This window comes from Crotalus tigris, unplaced genomic scaffold, assembly GCF_016545835.1.
Source record: "Crotalus tigris isolate CLP2741 ecotype Arizona unplaced genomic scaffold, ASM1654583v1 scf7180000017545.3456711, whole genome shotgun sequence".
Classification (NCBI taxonomy): Eukaryota; Metazoa; Chordata; class Lepidosauria; order Squamata; family Viperidae; genus Crotalus; species Crotalus tigris.
The window spans coordinates 94,117-116,018 of NW_024096464.1; the positions used below are offsets into that span (position 1 = coordinate 94,117).

General features: G+C 40.9%; 1 protein-coding gene across 1 annotated transcript in view; it reads right to left on the reverse strand.

Moving 5' to 3' along the window:
- LOC120299849 (cytosolic phospholipase A2 epsilon-like) overlaps positions 1 to 21,902 on the reverse strand; it is a 78,401-nt gene that overhangs the window by 49,175 nt on the left and 7,324 nt on the right. The window lies entirely within an intron of this gene.

Sequence of the window (21,902 nt, forward strand, 5' to 3'; positions counted from 1 at the left end):
TAAAAAGATAAAAAGTAATACAAACTAAAAATCAAAAGAATAAAAAGAACAAAAAATAAGTGTAGAAGAAAACAAATAAAAATATAAAAAGAAAAGAAATAAAAAATAAGAATATAAATATGATAAATATAAATTAAAAAATATAAATAAATATAAATAAATGATTTGCCCCTTCATCACAAGTATAAACAATTTTGGTAACTTATCACTTTATCTTAAAATAAAAAAATGCTATCTTCTTCCCCATATCTCATCTCTTATCTATAAACAAAGCAAGAAAGCTTTATCATTTAATCTTGGTAAACCTATTAAAGGTCACCAGAGCTAACAGCATACTTGTTTCAACTTTGATCAGATAAACCATCTTTATATTCTCTGGTAACAGCCTTGATCTTTAATCTCTTGAAATAAAGTTCTAAAACTTGATTTCTTTTCTTTTTTTCTTTGTTGCTACTCATAAAATCCTTCCAACATTTGACAAGTTTCTTTAGTAAACCCAATATAAAAAAGTTATCCAGAAATCAAAAAGTTTTGATTTCTACATTCCTTTTAATTATTAAGATATCAGTCAGTTTCATTTGTATATCTTGTATAGAATCTTTTCCCATATCATTCTTGTAGCCTTTCATATTTAATTTCATCGTCAAATCACTCTCGGTCTTGTCCAGTAAAATCTGTTCCTGTTCCATCTATAATGGCAGACACTCTTAAAATTAACTTCTGGCTCCATTGATCACAAAAATCCTTCAATATATCCAATATTAAGCTAATTTTTTGCATTCCATATTAGTAGATAAAATTTAATTTAAATTTAATTTTTATTATTTATTTATTTATTTATTATTTTTATTATTATTAAATTAAAACTTTCCAAAATCAATATTCTAATTACCCTTTTGCTGTTTATACAAAAAAGTTTCTTAAAGTTGTATTTAATTTTTTTCTGATAAGGATTGAAGAAAATTCACTTGTTGCTCTAAAAGTTGACAGTCCAAAGGTTTCTAATAGCTGAAAAACAGTTAAGAAGTCATTTCTGAAAATGACTAAGAAATGAGACACAGGGAACCTTTTGTCCATATAAATTGCATCATGACTGTGAGATTGATTGAAATCCCTCAATTTTTAGCTACTCAACTTACAAACCAACTACAAAAATATCAGTTCCTGCATATGCACAAGGCTCCGTTGTTCAAAGTACAAGTGGGTAATCTCTTTTTTTAAAAGAAAATTTTATTCAATTTTTATTGAATTTTTTTCAATCCTTTAAACATTTGAAAAGCAACGTGGCGGCTGAGTTAATCGATAATTCAATAACATACAAGTATCTTTAGTACATATCTCAACTATTACATTAAATATTTCCTCTCTTTTCCCCTTAGTATTTACTATCTCATATTTAACCTAATACAATTCTTATTATATTGATTAAATAAAAAAACTTTCTTACATTTGTCAATAATTTTTACTTTATACATATCCTAGTTATTTTAACATTCAGTCTTTGTAGATAATCAATGTCCTAATTAATTTTTCCCAGTTTTTAGTTTCCCATTAATATTTAAACTTAATATTTAATAATTATAATTTCCAAGTTTTAAATAACAGAGGTTGTTGGGCACATGACCAAATTACCAAGAGAAACAGTAACATCCCTTTTACCAGAAGTGGACAAATAGAAGCTGGACACCTGTTGGGGATGCTCTAATTTGATTCCTATTCTAAAGCAGAGAGTTGGTCTTGATGACCTTAATGACATGCTTATGTTTATTTTATTACTTGGTACTTGAAGGGAAGTGAAAAGTTCTCTGCAAATGATTGAAAAAAATCTGTGTAAATGTCCTCTCCAGTACACAGAAGCAGCAAAGACATGAAAGTAACATGGTCTTTCTACAGCAAACCCACATACATTCCCTGCACACTTAATGCATGAATGTCTTAGCTTAGTTGATTTTAAGATGCTGTTGACATTATTACAAAAGGTGACCAACTTTTTTACAATGAAAAGGAGGACACAAATAAATTGAAGAAAAAAATATCGTAAATAAAAGAAACATTTTATTCATTGCAACAATAATACAGACAACTTGCATGTGCAAAGTACAGCATAGGTGGCACCATGCTCAATAGTAGTAACTGTGAGAGGGACCTCGGAGTCCTAGTAGACAATCACTTAAATATGAGCCAGCAGTGTGCGGCAGCTGCCAAAAAGGCCAACACAGTACTAGGCTGCATTAACAGAGGGATAGAATCAAGATCACGCGAAGTATTAATACCACTCTTCAATGCCTTGGTAAGGCCACACTTGGAATACTGCATCCAGTTTTGGTCACCACGATGTAAAAAAGATGTTGAGACTCTAGAAAGAGTACAGAGAAGAGCAACAAAGATGATTAGGGGACTGGAGGCTAAAACATATAAGGAACGGTTGCTAGAATTGGGTATGTCTAGTTTAACGAAGAGAAGGACAAGGGGGGACATGATAGCAGTATTCCAATATCTCAGGGGCTGCCATAAAGAAGAGGGAATTAAGCTATTTTCCAAAGCACCTGAAGGCAGGACAAGAAGCAACGGGTGGAAACTAATCAAGGAGAGAAGCAACCTAGAACTAAGGAGAAACTTCCTGACAGTGAGAACAATTAATCAGTGGAACAGCTTGCCTCCAGAAGCAGTAAATGCTCCAACACTGGAAGTTTTTAAGAAGAGACTGGACAGCCATTTGTCCGAAATGGTGTAGGGTTTCCTGCCCGAGCAGGGGGTTGGACTAGATGACCTCCAAGGTCCCTTCCAACTTTACTATTATTATTATTATTATTATAAGTTTGCCAGTCGGGTGTTTTGGCGTGCTCAGCAGCAATTCCTATTGGCTTTCAAAAGCCAATAGTGGGAATAGCACAGCTCATGCAAAAGCTGAAAAAAAAACCCATCAAAAAAAGGTGCGGAACCCCGTTCTGAGCGTTCTATGAGGGAGGGAAAAAAGCCTTGCAGATTAGTCTTCAAATATCGAAAAGGAGGACATGAAGGAGGACAATTTTTGAGGGAGGACAGAACTTACAAAAGGAGGACTGTCCTCCCTAAAAGAGGACAGTTGGTCACCTTACAAAAGAGATTGAATAACATCTGTAATAGCGAGAATATAAACAGTAAACAAGCTTGTTGGACTTGATCAGATCCAAAAAATATGGGAGTTTATATGGCCAGAGAATATGTAGATCTGTGGTGAGGCCTACTAAGTTGCCCACAATATACCTAAGTCATTTGTGGCAAGAAATAAACTACCTGTCCTCTTCCCAAAGAAATAATGTTTAATTCCTGATTTAGTCAAGAGATTTTTTTCAAGATAGTTACTTCAATTTGCCATTAGATCAAAACACATTTTTTTATCTGAAGCATTGATGCTGCATTAGCTTTTTCAGAGATGTAAACTTATAAATTATTTTATACATCTTGAAATAACACCTGCTTCCTTTCAACTATTGTGTATTTCCATTGCCTTCAAGGCTGTATGCCATGTTGACTATGGCTGAAAGGAGATGATTGGGAGTGGCTAAGAGAGATGGAAGGTGAGAGGTCATGCTGGGAAGATTTGGTAAAATTGAACCGATGAACATACACACTAGCAGCTATTGAGGGGTGGAAAAGAGAGGATCAATACGCAATAACCTTGCCCTTCTTGCTTTGTAGAGATGTGGTTCCATCTAACCCCAAAACAACCAAAAATAAACTGGTTTCACTTTTACTAAATCTAAAATTGTTTCAGAAACCTTCCAGATCATAGCAATTTATTCTGGGTTTGAAAAAAAAAAGCATTTTTCATTTTGGAGACATTCCTAGTTCTAGTTAACAGTTTTGCTGCTTTTTCTCAACACTCTGATGCTGACCTTTAGAAAATAGGGGGGAGCGACAAAAAACAAAAAGATCAGGGCTGAGTCATCAGAAGTTGCTTCTGTATTCAGTAGAAAAATGCTGATAGGGGCGCATGCTTGGGGAAATGATTCACAAGGATGAAATGTAATTAGGAAAGAAATTTTTATAAGCCTCTCAGAAATATTGAAAACAAAGTTGGAAGTGTGCATGTGAAAGTTAACATAAAAGACTTGCTTCTCTTGTCATCATTTGGACTATTGTTAATCCCGTTTCTCTTCATCAGGACTGTGAATGTTTATATGGATGCTCACAGAAAAATATCACTATGATTCATGTCATATAACATCTCAGTGTTATTGTTAAATGGTGAATATTCTTGTGAAGATCAAGAATTTCAAATGGAAAATAATCCAACCAGAAAATTGTGGATTAATATTAATCAGACCAGGAATAAGTATATTCCAGCTGCAAATTACCATTAAGTAGTAGAGGGAAGAGCCAATTCCCCTCCCCCTTTTTTTTCTTTTTAGTTTTCAGGAATGACTCTGAGGAAAGAGGGAAGACAGAGAGCAATTTCTCTTCAGATTCAAAAGAGGATTTAGAGTGAAACCTTATTTAAATGGATTATTGGGAGAGGAGTGCTATTATTCATAAATATTATTACATATGGTTATTATAATAATTTCTGTCACTTGCATGATTACATCGTTATGAAAAATTCACAACAGTAGCTAATGATATCCTTATGCAAATGAAGTAATAATGGTACATATGGTGTAGCTTGGGCAATGATATTAGTTTATGATTGGGGATTCATCTAATCCAACACAATTAGAAGATAAAGTACCAGGATAGCAAAGCATATACTAGCATATATGTCATTATTTTTATTAATAGGTGCAGAATGTTAGATCATTCCCATCATGATTAACAATGTGGGAAGGAACCATAATCCATATCCATGTATGTTTAATGTGCCTTTTGAGTTAAAAGATTAATTTTGATGGCAATTTATTAACACTTTCCATTTTTCCAGATTACAATGTTAACAGATTTTACTTTATTTTATTTTTTGGAGGACAAACCCCTTCAAATCTGTAAATTCATGGAATGCTTGGGTCTTTTCTGGAAGGAACAGAATATATTTCAAAAAGGGGGAAGAAAAGGGAAAAGACCAAGCAACAGATTTATTGGAGATTATGATGTATGCATATTCTTATTCTTTATCTTAGTCCTGGAAAATCTCCTAAATAAAAGTGTCAGTATTACTGCATATTGTGCACAACTTATACAGATATGTGCTGCAGTTCAACTATCTGACCATTCTGCTTTTTCTGCTTACTGACACCCCATGAAGCTGTTTTGGTTCCTGTGAAATCTACTTCATCAAATAAGAAACCAGATCACATTCATGTGCTCTGGTTTTTGTTTCCTCTGCCTCCTTGAAGATCTGGCAAATGTTTTAGGATGGCTTCCCTATCTTGTTAGAAAAGGAAACTACAGAAACAAACACAAGTCTGGTGCTAATTTATCATTTATTGTATTTGTATTTTTCTGCAAGGCTTTCACAATAAAAGTGTATTAATTTTCACCATGGAAAACATAAAGGTTTCTCTACTCCAACTTCCAGAGAAGCAATGCTAGACTGAAGACAGTTCTATGAGACCAATAACCGTGGCAAAAGAGAAGCCAGTAAATGGATCAGCTTCTCAGAATTGCTCTCCAAAACAAGGTGAAGACCAGAATCACCCACAACACCCCTACACTGGCTTCCTGGGAGGAGACAGTAGACTCTGATAGGTTTTAGTGCAGTGGGAGCAAGAGAAAGTCCTCTCATCTAAACTGTGGTTTGACCCCTTCAAAAGACCATTGGGTTTGCATACTTCCTTTCTTAAACTCTTTAGGAAATTGCTTGTTAATGGCTTTTTTGGATGTTAAGAACCTTGAGGAGAGCATACAGTATTTCATTTCACTGAGTTTTCTTTTATCCTCGATGAAAGAAATGTTGTGTAAGTTTGAGGATTTTAACATTTTTATTTTTGAATAAACAGCAAAAGGCTAATTAGAATATTGCTTCAGGGGAACTTGAAATAAGATTTTGAAATTAATTGCAAGAATACTCCTTGTGGGTTGTTTAAAATTGTATTATTTATATATTGTTGATTAAGAAAAAAGCATGATGCCATGGTTCCGAAAGATGAAACTCTTCAAAGAACTTTGAGGCATTGTTTACCTTAAAGAATCTTTAATCAAGCAGTATAGCTTTGGTACGTACATAGTTGAAGCCAAAATCTGACTTCCCCTCCCTTCAGCACATAGATCAAAGCACAATTCCCTCCTACAACTAACCGTCATAAATCACATTCTCCAATTAGTTTGAAATGCTGGCTTCCTGCCTAGTTTTCTTTCCTGCCATTCTCTATCAGCTCTTGTTACAATATTGTATGTTTAACTAACTCCCATCACATTTCTCCTCCTCCCCCAGATCATTTAATTCTAAGAGTACAGTATAAGAAAGAAAAAGACTGCATCTCCATCTGTTGTCAAAGCAAGAACATCCAATGTTAGCAGCACTGACATCCGGCCCCCCTTACAAAAAGGACAGATCCTGTAGCATAAACAAAAGCATATGTTAGGGGCTGTCTCTTGATTTGTTAGGGTGTTTCTTATAGAATCTTTTGATGAGTCTGTTGGCTTTCACATCACTAGATTTCACCCAAGAGGCTTCAGATAGCAAGTATCCCTTCCATTGTACTAGGTACTGCAATTTCCCTTTAAAAATTCTAGAATCAAGAATACACTTTACTTCAGAGTGAGTTTGACCCACCACTATGAGGGGTCCAGGTGCCCTCTTAAGGGGAGGTCTTAAAGTGGATTCTCGCAAAGGTTTCAACGCTGCAATGGAAGACAGGATGAATTCTCCCTAAAAGCCTAGGGAGTTTTAATTAAATTAAATTCTAATTTAATTTAATTGATGATTCTTACAATGGGGAAAGGCCCCAAGAATTTTGGTCCTAATTTCTTACTGGGCAATTTAAGGCGTAAATATTTGGTCAACAGATAGACCTTTTCCCCAACTTGGAATGTTCTTTGAGGGGCATTCTTTCTGTCTGTCTGCTTTTTATAAGTCTCAGAAGTGTTTTTTAAAACAGCTTTCATGGCTTTCCAAACCTCTTCCCACCCCTCACCCATTGATCAAGTGTCTGAGAAGCGGAGGGTGCTTGAGGTATTGGGCTGAACTCTTTTCCTATAGCACTCTGAAAGGCATGAAGCCAGTGCTGCTGTGGACAGAGTTGTTGTAAGCCACCTCTGCATGGTTCCGAAAGATGAAACTCTTCAAAGAACTTTAAGGCATTGTTTACCTTAAAGAATCTTTAATTGAGCAGCATAGCTTCCGTATGTACATAGCTGAAGCCAAAATCTGACTTCCCCTCCCTTCAGCATATAGATCAAAGCACAATTCCCTCCTACAACTAACAGTCATAAATCACATTCTCCAATTAGTTTGAAATGCTGGCTTCCTGCCCAGTTTTCTCTTCCGCCATTCTTTATCAGCTCTTGTTATGATATTGTATGTCTAACTAACTCCCATCACATTCCTCCCCTCTCCCAGATCATCTAATTCTAAGAGTACAATATAAGAAAGAAAAAGGCTGCATCTCCATCTGTTGTCAAAGCAAGAACATCCAATGTTAGCAGCATTGATACATGACAAGAGAGGACTCTGAAGGATGACTATAGGAAAGCAAAAAGAACTAAAGTTTATAATTAAAGAAGAGACCCATTAATACAGAATGGAGCAATATATTTAACTGTGAATGAATTCCAGGATATTTGAGAACTATACGCTCAGAAATTACTCTTAACATTATCTGCTATTGTAAAAACAGATTCAAAAATAATTATGGAAGAGGAGCAAATTTTACTGGATAAAACAGACTGAGGATGATTTGAATATGGACCTCAAAATGGATTTTAAAATGTCAGATCAATATATATATATTTGTTTCTGAGGTTTTCGCGGGTGTTTGTATGTAGGTCTTTGGTTATTCGGGTTTTCTCTCGCGTAAAATTGGAAGTGTCTTGGCAACGTTTCGACGAAGTCCCATTTGTCATCAACAGGCTGGTGTTTTTGGCTTCTTGCTTCTAGGAGCAATATGCGATCGTAACTGTTTCTTCCTTTTAACTGCCAGTGGGGGTGTGAACTGATTGGCTGGGAGCTTGGCTGTGTTATGATTGGGTGGAGGTGTGTTCTGATTGATTAGGGGCTTGGCTGTGCTCTGATTGGATGGGGGAGTGTTCTGTTTGGGTGGGGTTTTTGTTGTGCTCAGGTTAGTCTGAGTTGCAGGGAACTTTGAGATGGTGAACTGCATTGCTGTTGTTTGGCTTCGCGTTCGTGGTCGTGCCTCATCTTCATGGTGGGTGTCAGTTTGCTTCATGTATGGATTGGTGGGGTTTAAAGTGGCTAATGATGCAGCTGTGGTCTGGCTTCTGGTTTGTGGTCGTGCCTCATCATCAGTGTGGGTTTGGGTTTGCTTTTTGCATGGATGTGTGGTGGTGACATCCTGTGTGGTTTTCGCGAGTGTGGGTCTGATGTCATTCTTTGTGTTAGGGACTCATTTGTCAATAAGGGCAGGTTTCCAAATGGCTGGTAGGCGGGAGGTATCATCTCGTTTATTCATGCTGTGTGGGCGTTTTTCTATTTCAATAGCTTCTCTGATTATTCTGTTATTAAAGTGTTCAGTTTTGGTGATAGTTCTGGTCTTTTTAAAATCAATTTCATGTCCTGTGGCTTTAAGGTGTTGGACCAGGGAAGAAGTTGGTTCCTCTTTTTTAACTGAGTTCTTGTGTTCTTCAATGTGTGCACTTATTCTTCTGTTGGTTTGTCCAATGTATGTGGTGGGGCAAGTGGTGCATGGGATTTCATATACTCCTTGATTTTCTAACTCAGTTTTGTCTTTGGGGTTTCTTAGGATGGTGAATATTTTTCTGTTTGTGCAGAATGCTGTCTTAATGTTGTGTTTGTGGAAGATCTTGCTGATTCTGTCTGTGGTGCCTTTTATGTATGGGAGGAGGGCGTTGCCATTTTCTTGTTCTCTGTCTTGGATTTTTAGTGGGGGTTTCTTTTTGGATTAGGTTGGTAATCTTATTTCTTTGGAATCCGTTGGATGTTAGTACATTAGTGAGAGTGTGTAGTTCGGTTTTTAGGTGTTGTTCGTTAGCTAAGCATTTTGTTCTGGAGATGAGTGTCTTCGCTACGGAGTTGATCTGTGGTGGGTAGTGGTGTGAGAGTGCGTGCAGATAGTGGTTTGTGTGTGTTTTCGTCTGATAGATGGTGTGTCCTAGGGAGCCATTGGATTTCTTGTAGACTAAGACATCCAGGACGGGAAGTTGGTTATTAGCTTGTGTTTCCATGGTGAACTGTATTTTGGGGTGTAGGCTGTTGAGATGTGTGAGGAAGTTGTCCAGTTTTTCTTTCCCATGTGGCCAGATTATGAAGGTGTCGTCTACGTATCTGAGTCAGAGTTTGGGTTTGTGATCAGATTTTTCTAGAGCTTGGGTTTCAAAGTGTTCCATATAGAGGTTTGCAATGACAGGTGAGAGGGATGATCCCATGGGTGCTCCTTCTATTTGTTTGTATTTTTGTCCATTATAGATGAAGTATGTGTTGGATAGGCAGTGGTTGGTCAGATCTAGGATGTGTTGGGGGGGTTATATTTGTTTTGGATAGCTGTCAAGGCTTCTTTGATTGGCACTTGGGTGAAGAGGGATATGACATCGAAGCTCACGAGTAGGTCGCTGGGTTGTAAGTTTTGTTTCTTTATGATCTCTATGGACTGGAATGAGTTTTTTACATGTGAGGTGATGGATTCTTCATAGGGCTAGAAATTTGGCTAGGTTTTGTAGAGGTGAGCCTATGGAGCTGACTATGGGTCTAAGTGGGGTTCCCTCTTTGTGTATCTTTGGGAGACCATAGAGCTTAGGGCATCTGGATGATTTCTCTCTGGGAATGATTCTTTGATGGATCTCTTTGCTAATTTTTTTAGATTGCTAACAAAGAATAAAGGGAGAACTGGAATAACTATTTCGAGCTTCTTAACTCTCTTCAGCCAGACATACCCTTCTGAGATTCGAACCTGGGCTGTGTGCATGTTTGGCAGCTGTATCAGGGAGGGAAGAGACAGGGGGAGGAGATTTACCTTGAGTGTTTTTTGATGCACCCTGTTGACCCAAATATGGGAGAAAGAAATCTTCTTTTGGCCTAGAGGGTAATACAGCTGCCTAAATGCACACAGCCCAGGTTCAAATCTCAGAAGGGTATGTCTGGCTGAAGAGATTTAAGAAGCTCGAAATAGATATTCCAGTTCTCCCTTTATTCTTTGTTACCAATCTAAAAAAACGTATAAGTAAATGATGTTGCAGTTGGCGACTGCTGCCTGTGGATGGCTCTAGATTGAGCTGATACAGGCAAAAGAAAAAGAAAGAAGATTTCTTTCTCCCATATTTGGGCCAACAGGGTGCATCAAAAAACACTCAAGGTATATATATATATATTTTACTCCTAGAAGCACAAAGCTGAAAGCACCAGCCTGAAGATGACGAATGAGACTTCATCGAAACGTCGCCAAGACACTTCCAATTTTACGCAGGAGGAAACCCGAATAACCAAAGACCTACATATTTTACTATATATATATAGTAAAAACAAATAACTATGAACACCAGGATAATATCCTGGTGTTCATATTTATTTGTTTTTACTACATGGCATCATGTAGGATCCGAATTTTTAATGTAATTAGACAGACAGACAGACAGACACACACACACACACACACACACATCCTTTAAAATGCTAAAAATGCGAACCCTGGGCATCACATTAGCCTAAGTTAAAAGAAAGAAAAACAAAACCAGGATAGAATAAACCAGACTGTTTAATGTAAACAAGCCTGTGGTTAAAAAATCACTAAGTTTTCATCGGCCAGACTGTTGACATCATCAGAGTTGGAGTAAAAGGAGATCTGGAGCTAGCCTATATAACGACCTGCCTCTGCACTCGGCTTCTTGAGCAGAGTCAGGTCGTTATATAGGCTAGCTCCCAGATCCCCTTTTACTCCAACTCTGACGACGTCGGCAGTCTGGCCAACGAAAGCTTAGTGATTTTTTAACCACAGGCTTGTTTACATTAAGCAGTCTGGTTTATTCTATCCTGGTGTATGTATGTATGTATGTATGTATGTATGTATATGTAGATCTTTGGTTATTCGGGTTTTCTCCCGCATAAAATTGGAAGTGTCTTGGTGACGTTTCGATGAAGTCCCATTCGTCATCTTCAGGCTGGTGTTTTCAGCTTCGTGCTTCGAGGAGCACGAAGCTGAAAACACCAGCCTGAAGATGACGAATGGGACTTCGTCGAAACGTTGCCAAGACACTTCCAATTTTACATGGGAGAAAACCCGAATAACCAAAGACCTACATACAAACACCTGCGGAAACCTCAGAAAACATATATATATATACGTATGTATGTATGTATGTATTGCTGTTTCTGGTACCTCTTAGTAGATTTTTTTTAAAAAAAATAGGTTTGATTGATGAGACTTTAAAAATTGATTTATAGATAAGAGATGACATATGAGAAGAAGAAATCTTTGGTTAAAATGTTAGAGAAGGTGATAAATTACTGAAGTTAACTTCAATGAAGGGGGAAGTCATTTCTTTATAATTTTTCTTAGTTTGTATTAGTTTCTTTATCTTTGTATTTTAAAATTTTGGTAAAATTATAAAAAGCCCCAAAAGATTCTCTAATCCAAAATGATGTAGAAATTGACAAGTGCTATACATCACAGTAAAGGAATAACTCACCTCAAATTTTAGAGAACTTCCAACAATGTCACTTACCCATTTAGAATCTTTTATGACATAATCAATTTGTTTTAATTAAATACCAAGAATTCAAGACTTTTGTATGTTTTTTTTAATTTTAGATTTCTATCCTACTGTTCACAGAGGAACTCAAAGCAAAGGACTTCTGTATGGGGATTACCCTCCGTTTTCATTCTCTCCAGAGAAAATTTATGACTGTAACTGGACAAATTCACCCAGTGCGCTACTATGGTTGAAGTAGACTTGTATTGGTGTGTCCCTGGTCTTATTCTGAAACTTTAATCACTATACTAAGTGCAGATATATTTTCAGTTACAAAAAGGGAACAATTTCTCAGCATTTCATAGATATTGTAACATTATGCCAGCATGTAGAACTTTGGAATGCTCAGCATGTAGATGCAATATATACATTATGGTGATATTCCTATAAATGTAGGAACAATAATTTAAGAATTCAGTAAGGTTTATTTCTGGGCCAATACATTTATATGCTGAATTGTACAGTATTGGGGCAAAGCAAATCAACAGAGAGTTGGGGTTGGGAATAGGGAAGAAGGTTCATGGATCCAAACCTTGTTAAGTTCCCATCAGTAGAATGAAGTTTCAAGGCAGTTTGGAGGGAAAATGCTAATTCTACTTTAGAGCATGCCAGGGAAACCTGCCACAGAATGAGCTCTTCTTGCTATAAAGGCAGGAGGAGGCTCTACATAAAGTACAAAGAGATTGAGAATATAGAAATGGTAGACCAGGAGATCTATCAAGTCTTCTGTTCTCTAAGATGCCCCTCAAAAAAAAAAAAAAAATCAGAGTCATGAACTGGTGAAAAGAAATTGTATAAAGAAACTGGGATGTTGATTATAGAGCCATATTTCAATGGAAGAAAATATTCACCAAGGACTCATCAGAATTGGATTTAGAGGGATAGAATTAGAATTAGAGGGATAGAATCAAGATCACGTGAAGTGTTAATACCACTTTACAATGCCTTGGTAAGGCCACACTTGAAATATTGCATCCAGTTTTGATCACCACAATGTAAAGAAGATGTTGAGACTCTAGAAAGAGTACAGAGAAGAGCAACAAAGATGATTAGGGGACTGGAGGCTAAAGCATATAAGGAATGGTTGCTGGACTTGGGTATGTCTAGTTTAATGAAGAGAAGGATGAGGGGGGACATGATAGCAGTGTTCCAATATCTCAGGGGCTGCCACAAAGAAGAGGGAGTCAAGCTATTTTCCAAAGCACCTGAAGGCAGGACGAGAAGCAATGGATGGAAACTGATCAAGGAGAGAAGCAACCTAGAACTAAGGAGAAACTTCCTGACAGTTAGAACAATTAACCAATGGAACAACCTGCCTTCAGAAGCGGTGAATGCTCCAACACTGGAAGTTTTTAAGAAGAGACTGGACAGCCATTTGTCTGAAATGGTGTAGGGTTCCTGCCTGAGCAGGGGGTTGGACTCGATGACCTCCAAGGTCCCTTCCAACTTTATTATTATTATTATTATTATTATTGTTGTTGTTGTTTGCTATGCTTGATATAAAGGGAACAAAAAAGGAACTATGGAGAAGGCGTTTCCTTTTATTTCTGCTGAAACTGAACTGGAGGGTAAACCCGGAAGGATAACAATAATGAACTCACTCTACGAAATGATGCATCAAGTATGCACATGGGGCAAGAAGCTAATTATGCATGTAGGGTGCCTAGGGAAAGGAAGTAAACGTTAACCTGGCAAATCTTACATAATAGTTAGCTTACTTATGCCCTATATATATTTTTTAAAAACAAGCAATTTAGGATGTTCTTATTTGCACTGATAAGTCATTCAATTTGGCAACAAAGCAACTGGGAAAGAACACAGAGAACCAAACCCTGCTCTGTTTGCTCTGTTATTAGCTCAGACATAAAGGATCGTGGCATATTGGAACAAATATGAATATGCATTTGTGCTGTTCAAAGTTGTGTTATGTCCCACTGTGAATAAATATCCTCTCCACCCTCCCCTTTTAGTGACATATTGCTTTACTATCATCTTCAAGCTTCAGAGTATCCTTTGAAAATAATTGTTTTTAATCTGATAGTCATATGAACAGCTAGGCTGGTTACTTGAATAAGCCATAGTGGCAAACTTTATAAATAAAAGTATTCTCTCCCTCCAATAAAATATGTTGTGGCTTAGCACAACGTTTGAAACCGTCCATAGCATGGAGAGAAGGTAGCATTCCTGCAGACATTATATGCTGTAGCGGGACAGAATTACAGGAAAGTCTTTATCCAATTTCATTGTCCAAGCAGGACATTGTATTCTGCATTAATATCCATGCCAATAGCATTTATGCATATGTACAATGCTGCTGTACTAGCATACCATTAATTTGATTTACTCTATTTCTCATCCTGGAAAACTAAACAGAAGTTGCCATACCTGCTATCTCTTTATACTCTCCTCCCTGTACCTCTAAGTCCTGATTTCTTGTTTTTCTCTCTCTTCATAATCTAGTAAGAGCCCTTTGGTTTAAACAATCCCACACAGGACCCTTTATAATCACTGCCTTCTATCGCTTACTATGGCAGGATAGTTTTCAATCCATACTGTCACTCATTCAAGAAAGAAAAAAATCCTTTAAAAATCCTTTTAAAAATTGGCATGTCCATTAGGGCACCTTCAAGACTGCAATCACTTCCCATATTTACAGCAGAGTTAAATTGCCAAGTTACTGTTGTTTGCTGAGGCCATTATGGGTTTATCTATAACCCGCTGCTGAACATGTCTGTCTTTGCAGAAGACACTGATCATGGATAAGGAATGGTCACCAGCCCTGATGATTATGGTAGTATACAGAAGAAAACATAACCAGTATTCAAAACCACAATATTCCTTGCACTATGGCAACCAGGCAGTGGCATTTTCTCCTTCTGTAGAAAGGGAGAGGGGATTCACAGAATTTTCCAGGGTGGTAATCAGAGCACAACAAATCACATGAAATTTTTACTACAAGTGCAACTCACCTTGTAAAATGACAGAAAACATCTGAGATCAGACACAGAGTTTGAACATGCATTTGAGAGTCCACAGGCAGCAATGCCAGGTATCAGAAAATATCAGATGAGTAGGGCCTGTTTTCCTGCTCTTCACCTGGGTTACAACCTAAATCTCCTAAGTTACTACAACTGATTGGTGTTGCTCAATATAATCAGGACTACTGTAGTCCTTCTAACGTTCTGTCTATTCATGTATTTATTTAGTGCATGAATTTCTGTCCTGTATACTTTATAGATTATAAGAAGCTTACAGCACACAAATAAAACTATAAACGTATCTTAAAAAATATATATATATACCCCTCTCTCCCACTGCACTTGAGAGTCACCATCCATCCCAAAGTCTCGGAAAAAGAGAACAGTTTTCTGTGTCTTCCAAAAATTAGCATGGAAGGTGTTATCTCCTGAGCCTGTGCAAGCAGGCTTGGGGCATTGCAAATGGTCCCGGGCAGGTGCAAGCTGCCCAGGACCAGACAGGCTGTCACCAGTACTTGTGCGCATGCGCAAGTGCTGGCGCGCCAAAAGTTGCAGATTGACCTGGGAAAGGCCTATAAAAGAGGCCGAGAGTTTTGGGCGTTGCTGGCATCTTCCAACTGTAACTTGAACTAAAGAATAAAGAGTTCCTGAGAACTACAACTGCTTCTCGTGTCTTGCCATTTCGCGAAGGACTCAACACTGGCGACGAGGATGGGATCGCCTTACATCAACAAAAAGGTGTAAGCTTACCCGAGTGAGTCCTGAGCGGAAGGAACGGCGTTGACTCGGCAGCTACCCACCAATCCAGCGTGCATTCGGGGGTAGGCTGGCTGATAGACCCTTCCTTCTACAAAAATGGCAAAAATTGGAAGGCTTTTGGAATTCGACATCTCACATCCAGAGAGGTGGGAGTCCTACGTAGCCAGGGTGGAAAACTACCTCAAGGTGAACCAAGTAAGGGAAGATAGTTTAAAGGCTGCCACCCTGCTGTGCGTTTGCGGTCAAGACACATTCAAAATCGCTGAGAACCTTGCAGCACCCGTTCCTCTAGAGTCTGTCAGCTACGCAGATCTAAAAAAGCTACTGAAGGAGCACTTCCAGACTAAGATGTCCATCATCGCATGGCGCCACACCTTCGAGCAGAGGGATCAACGACCCGGAGAATCGGCCAAGGAGTACATCGCCGCATTGAGGAAAGCCGCCAAACATTGTGAGTTCAAGGGCCTCAAAGAACGACTGAGGGACAGATTCGTATGCGGACTAAGGCATAGAGAGTTACAACAGAGACTTTTTGCCAAGGAGGACTTGTCTTTCCAAGATGCCTTGAGAGAGGTCTCCGCAGAAGAAGCAGCGGGCAGCGCCATCAAGAACATGCGGCCAATCAGAAGCAGTCCAGATGCTGCGTCTGTGCACCAGGAAGAAGTCCAAAGGAACTCTGAGGAGGATCCTGACGAGGAAGTGGACCGTCTCCACCCCACAAAGGAAGGGAAACAAAAAGGAAGCTTTTCAGTGCTCCCCAAGTGCATCGGTTGTGGAGGTCGCCACAAGAGAACCGACTGCAAGTTCCACTGCGCTATCTGCAGGGTGTGCGGAAAATAAGACACATTGCAGCTGTGTGCCTGGGCCGTCAAAAGGTACAACCTCAGGAAGAATTGCGCCTGAAAGGTACCAGGGTCCCCAGCCAGAATAGGGTGGGTTTTTGCGCTTCGCGAAGAAGCATCTATAGGACAGGCACACACAAGCCCATTAAGAAAAAGCTGTCACTTAAGGTGAAGCTACAAGGGGTTCCATTGACTATGGAACTGGACACAGGGTCTGCACTTTCGATCATTTCTATGCATACATTTAGGAAGATTTGTTCCGGCAGTGGAATTCAGGCCAAGCTGAGGCCTTCTGACATTGTGTTAACAGACTTTCAAAACTCCAGAGTGTGTGTTAAGGGGGAGGCCACCCTTAACGTACAGTATAAGGATTTTGAGGGTCCACTAGACCTATTAGTCGTAGGGGTGAACGAACGAGTCTCATAGGACTCGATTGGTTTGAGGCCTTGGGGATACACGTCACAGGGCTCAACAGCCTACAAACACTCGACCTACAGGAAGTCTGCAAAGAATTTGCAGATGTTTTCAGCCCCCAGCTGGGCACATTCAAAGGACCCCTGTGTCATTAAAGCTAGACCCCACTGTCACTCCCATTAGAATTAAAGCAAGAAGGGTCCCTTTTGTTTTAAAGAGTAAAATTGACACTGAGTTGGACAAACTGATCCAACAAGGAATTCTAGAACCTGTTGACTCCAGTCCCTGGGAGACCCCCATTGTCACGCCTCTCAAGGCAAATAGGGACATTCGCATCTGTGCTGATTACAAATGCACCCTGAATAAGGCATTGCAGCAACATGCCTATCCTGTTCCTGTGGTCAGTCATATCCTGGCCTCCCTCAAGGGGGGGGCGTGTTTTTGCAAAGCTTACCTAGCTCAGGCATATCAACAGCTGCCTGTTGATGATGATGCTGCTATAGCTCAGACCATTGTGACCCACAGAGGGGCTTTCAAGATGAAGAGGCTACAATTTGGAGTAAATGTCGCTCCTGGAATTTTCCAAAGCGTAATGGAAAACACACTACTGGGTATACCAGGGGTTTGCCCCTATTTTGATGATGTCTTAATTGCAGGAGACTCTACACACAATTTAGATGAAAGGCTAAGGGCTGTCCTGTTAAGGTTCAGGAAAACGGGCCTCAAACGTAAGAAGGACAAATGTAAAATTGGGGTGCCTTCTACTGATTTCCTGGGGTTCAAAATTGATGCTGCTGGTATTCACCCTGCTGAATCCAAACTGAAAGCTATTATGCGTGCCCCTAGGCCAAAATCTAAGGTCAAACTACAGGCCTTTCTGGGCCTTCTGAACTTCTACAATTCCTTTCTCCCACATAAGGCTAGTGTAGCTGAGCCTCTTCACAGGCTATTAGACAAACAGGCAGTGTGGCAGTGGTCACAAAAACATGAGGCAAGTTTCAATGAGGTCAAGGCCTTACTCACTTCTAACAGCGGTATTTGCACATTTCAATGAATCCCTTCCTGTGTGCATCGCTTGTGATGCTTCCCCTTATGGGGTAGGAGCGGTACTGAGCCACATCAGGTCTGATGGAACTCAAGTTCCTATTGCATATTACTCCAGAACATTGTCTTCTGCTGAATGTAATTATGCTCAAATAGACAGGGAGGCCTTAGCTGTTGTTGCTGGAATTAAAAAATTCCATGATTTTTTATATGGCAGGCATTTCACGGTCTTCACTGACCATACGCCTTTGCTGGGATTGTTTACCACGCGTAAGCAAACCCCCCCAAATCATTTCCCCCAGGATGCTCAGGTGGTCTATCTTTTTATCTGCATATGATTTTTCCTTACTTCACAAGCCTGGGAAGGAAATGGGCCATGCTGATGGCCTCAGTAGATTACCCCTGCCGGTAATAGAAGCTGACCCCGCGCCAGCTATCAATCTTCTTTCTATTCAAGCCTTGCTTGAGTCCCCTCTGAATGCCAGGGATGTAGCCGCTGAATCAGGCACAGATCACACACTTTCACATGTCCTTTCTTGGGTTTTGTCTGGATGGCCTGAGCACTGTCCTGGTCCTGGGTTTCAGTGTTTCTGGTCTAAAAGGAACGAGTTGTCCACCTCTCAGGGTTGTCTGCTTTGGGGAAGCAGAGTTGTCATTCCCACCTCAATGAGGACTAGGGTCTTAGGTTCCCTCCACGAGGGTCATCCTGACATTGTACGAATGAAGGCTCTTGCACGCAGCCATTTGTGGTGGCCTGGCCTAGACAAGGACATTGAAGCTAAGGTGCATGCATGCCACCTTTGCCAACGCTCGCGCCCTGAAATGCCCCAAGCTCCTGTACATAGATGGGAGGAAACACAGTCTCCATGGTCTAGGGTGCACATTGACTACGGTGGGCCCTTTCAGGGTCAATTCTTCTTGGTCCTCGTTGACAGCCATTCAAAATGGCTTGAGGTTGTACCTGTCTCATCCACCACCACTGCAAAGACTATTCAGGTACTGAGGGGGATTTTTGCTGCACACGGGCTCCCAGACGTCATTGTGTCTGACAACGGCCCGCAATTCACTTCCTCCGAATTCCAAGCTTTCTTACAGGCTAACATGATTCGTCATGCCACCTCTGCACCTTTCCACCCGTCCACCAACGGTATGGCTGAACGCATGGTTTGCATCACCAAGGATGCCTTGAGGAAACTGACCTTCGAAGACTGGCATCACAGGTTGTCTGACTTCCTCCTTTCTTATCACACCACACCGTCCACTTCTACAGGGAGAAGCCCAGCTGAACTTCGTTGGGGGCGCAAACTGACTACCAAGCTTGACCGGTTGCATCCGGACAGACTGCCTCCTTCTGTTTTACACCCCAGGGCACCTAGGCAACTACTTGTGGGTGCCCCGGTTTGGACTCGTAATTACGGGCCTGGTCATACATGGGTCCCCGCTTCTATATCCAGGGTCATAGGTCCTCTGTCTTGCGAGGTATCCCTGGACAACGGTCGTGTCCTGCGTCGACACATCGACCCACTTCGCCCTAGACGGGACCTTCCCACTGAGACTCCTGGGTCTTTTCCAGGGGGGGAGGGGGACCCCTTTGGGCAAGGGGAAGGGCATGGGCTGCTGCCCATTATCAATGAGGAAGCTACAAACAGCTCATCTCAAGATTCCGCAAGTGCTCCCAACAGGAAGTCATGGAGCCCAACTAGAATCCAGGCATCAGTGCCTACTCCAGCCAGGGAGACACCCCGGGGGCATAATCACTACTCACCCGCATCACTCAGTACTCCAGTCAGGGAGAATACCCGGGAGCATCCCAACAATCCATACCCTGCAAGAGAGCTGGCACACATTCCTTCTAGTTGGCCCGACACTACCCCTGTCCCTAGAAGGGGGCAAACATACAGGGAGGTGGTCGAGGAACCAAATCCCGACTACAACACTTCTGACCTCACTCAGGGGACAACTGAGTTTTGGGACAGTACTGAAAACCCCACAAGCCTGGGGACAGAACGGGAACCAGGGGACAGACAACCTCCTGACAGGTCTTGGACGGACCTTGGAGGTTCTACAGAATCGCCCAACAGTGACAGTCACTTAGAGGGGCCAGAGAGCCTGCAGCAAGGCAGGACGACCAGGTTAAACAAAGAAAGAAGTCCTGGCCTGACGAGCCCGGTGGGCAAGCAAGCAGGCCAGGCATTGGAGCACAGTCCTTGGGAACCACCAAGGCAAAACAAGGGGGACAGGCACGCATCACCCCTCAGTCAAGGGGTACTTGGCAGGTACCCAGAAGTTAGGAGGTCACAGAGAACAAGGACATCTCCTAAGTATTTAGAGGATTTTGTAACTCTATTGGCAAAACAGAGTTAGTAGAAGAAGTAGGGCACTGAGGCTGATGGTAAACGGGGAATACCTGGTATTGGGGAGCATGGCACTACACTCACGATGGGTCATGTGTTATTATGGCATGGTGAATAAGTTTTAGCCCGGGGGGAAGGGGTGTTATGTCCTGAGCCTGTGCAAGTAGGCTCGGGGCATTGCAAACGGTCCCGGGCAGGTGCAAGCTGCCCGGGACCAGACAGGCTGTTGCCAGTACTTGTGCGCATGCGCAAGTGCTGGCGCGCCAAAAGTTGCAGATTGACCCGGGAAAGGCCTATAAAAGGGGCCGAGAGTTTTGGGCGTTGCTGGCGTCTTCCAACTGTAACCTGAACTAAAGAATAAAGTGTTCCTGAGAACTACAACTGCTTCTCGTGTCTTGCCATTTCGCGAAGGACTCAACAGAAGGCACCAATCCTAAATTGGGAGGGGGGAGAGCAAACTCTCCCTGAAGCAAAGGGCTGCCATCAAGAAGTCTTGCTTTTGAACTTCCTTGCCCCATGTTAAGAAATGGGTTGCAGTCACTTCCTGTACTTCAGGTTTCTGGTCTGCAGCCAGGATGCAATTGTTGGTTTGCTGCTGTATTAATAATGTCATTAGTAGTTTATCTATCTGTTATGGAAAAAATGGTTCCTGATTTGAAAGCCCATAAGCCTACATCCCAACATGATATGACTGCAGCATGATTCATAAAGAATAGTCCTCAATGGAACTACATCTATATGGACGGAAGTGTGTAGTGGGGTGCCCCAGGGCTCTGTTCTAGGCCCAGTGCTCTTCAACATCTTCATCAATGATTTGGACGAGGGGATAGATGGATAACTCATCAAATTTGCAGACAACACGAAGCTGGCAGGAATAGCCAACACTCCAGAAGATAGGCTTAAGATACAGGAGGATTTCAATGGTGAAAAAAAGTAAAGTTCTACATTTAGGCAAGAAAAACCAAATATACGGGTATAGTATAGGTCAGTGATGGTGAACCTTTTAGAGACCGAGTGCGCAAACTGCAACCCAAAACCCACTTATGCATCGTTGGGTGCCAGGTGCGTGTGGCCCATTGGGTGGGTGTGGCCAATTGGGTGGATGTGGCCCATTGGGAGGGCGTGGCTGCGGTGGTAATGGCAGACTGGGTGGGACTAAAAAATTCAATCAATCAATTCCAACTTTGCAAGATCTTTTTTTTCCCCACAAGAAGTTGAAATTGACTGATTGAACCTTTTTTTTTTTTTTTGCACACGGTGGTGGAGGCCTAAAGCGAAAAGGTTTTATAAAACCCAGCTGAAGGCCTAGGACTGGGGCGTGCCCACAGAGAGGGCTCTGAGTGTCGCCTCTGGTACCTGTGCCATAGGTTCCCCACCACTGGTATAGGTGGTTCCTTGCTCAATAGTAGCAACTATGAGAGGGATCTCAGAGTCCTAGTGGACAATCACTTAAATATGAGCCAGCAGTGTGCTGCAGCTTCCAAAAAAGCCAATACAGTGCTAGGCTGCATTAACAGGGGGATAGAATCAAGATCACGTGAAGTATTACAATGCCTTTGTAAGGCCACACTTGGAATACTGCATCCAGTTTTGGTCACCACAATGTAAAAAAGATGTTGATACTCCAGAAAGAGCACAGAGAAGAGCAACAAAGATGAGTAGAGGTCTGGAGGCTAAAACATATAAGGAACGGTTGCTGGAATTGGGTATGTCTA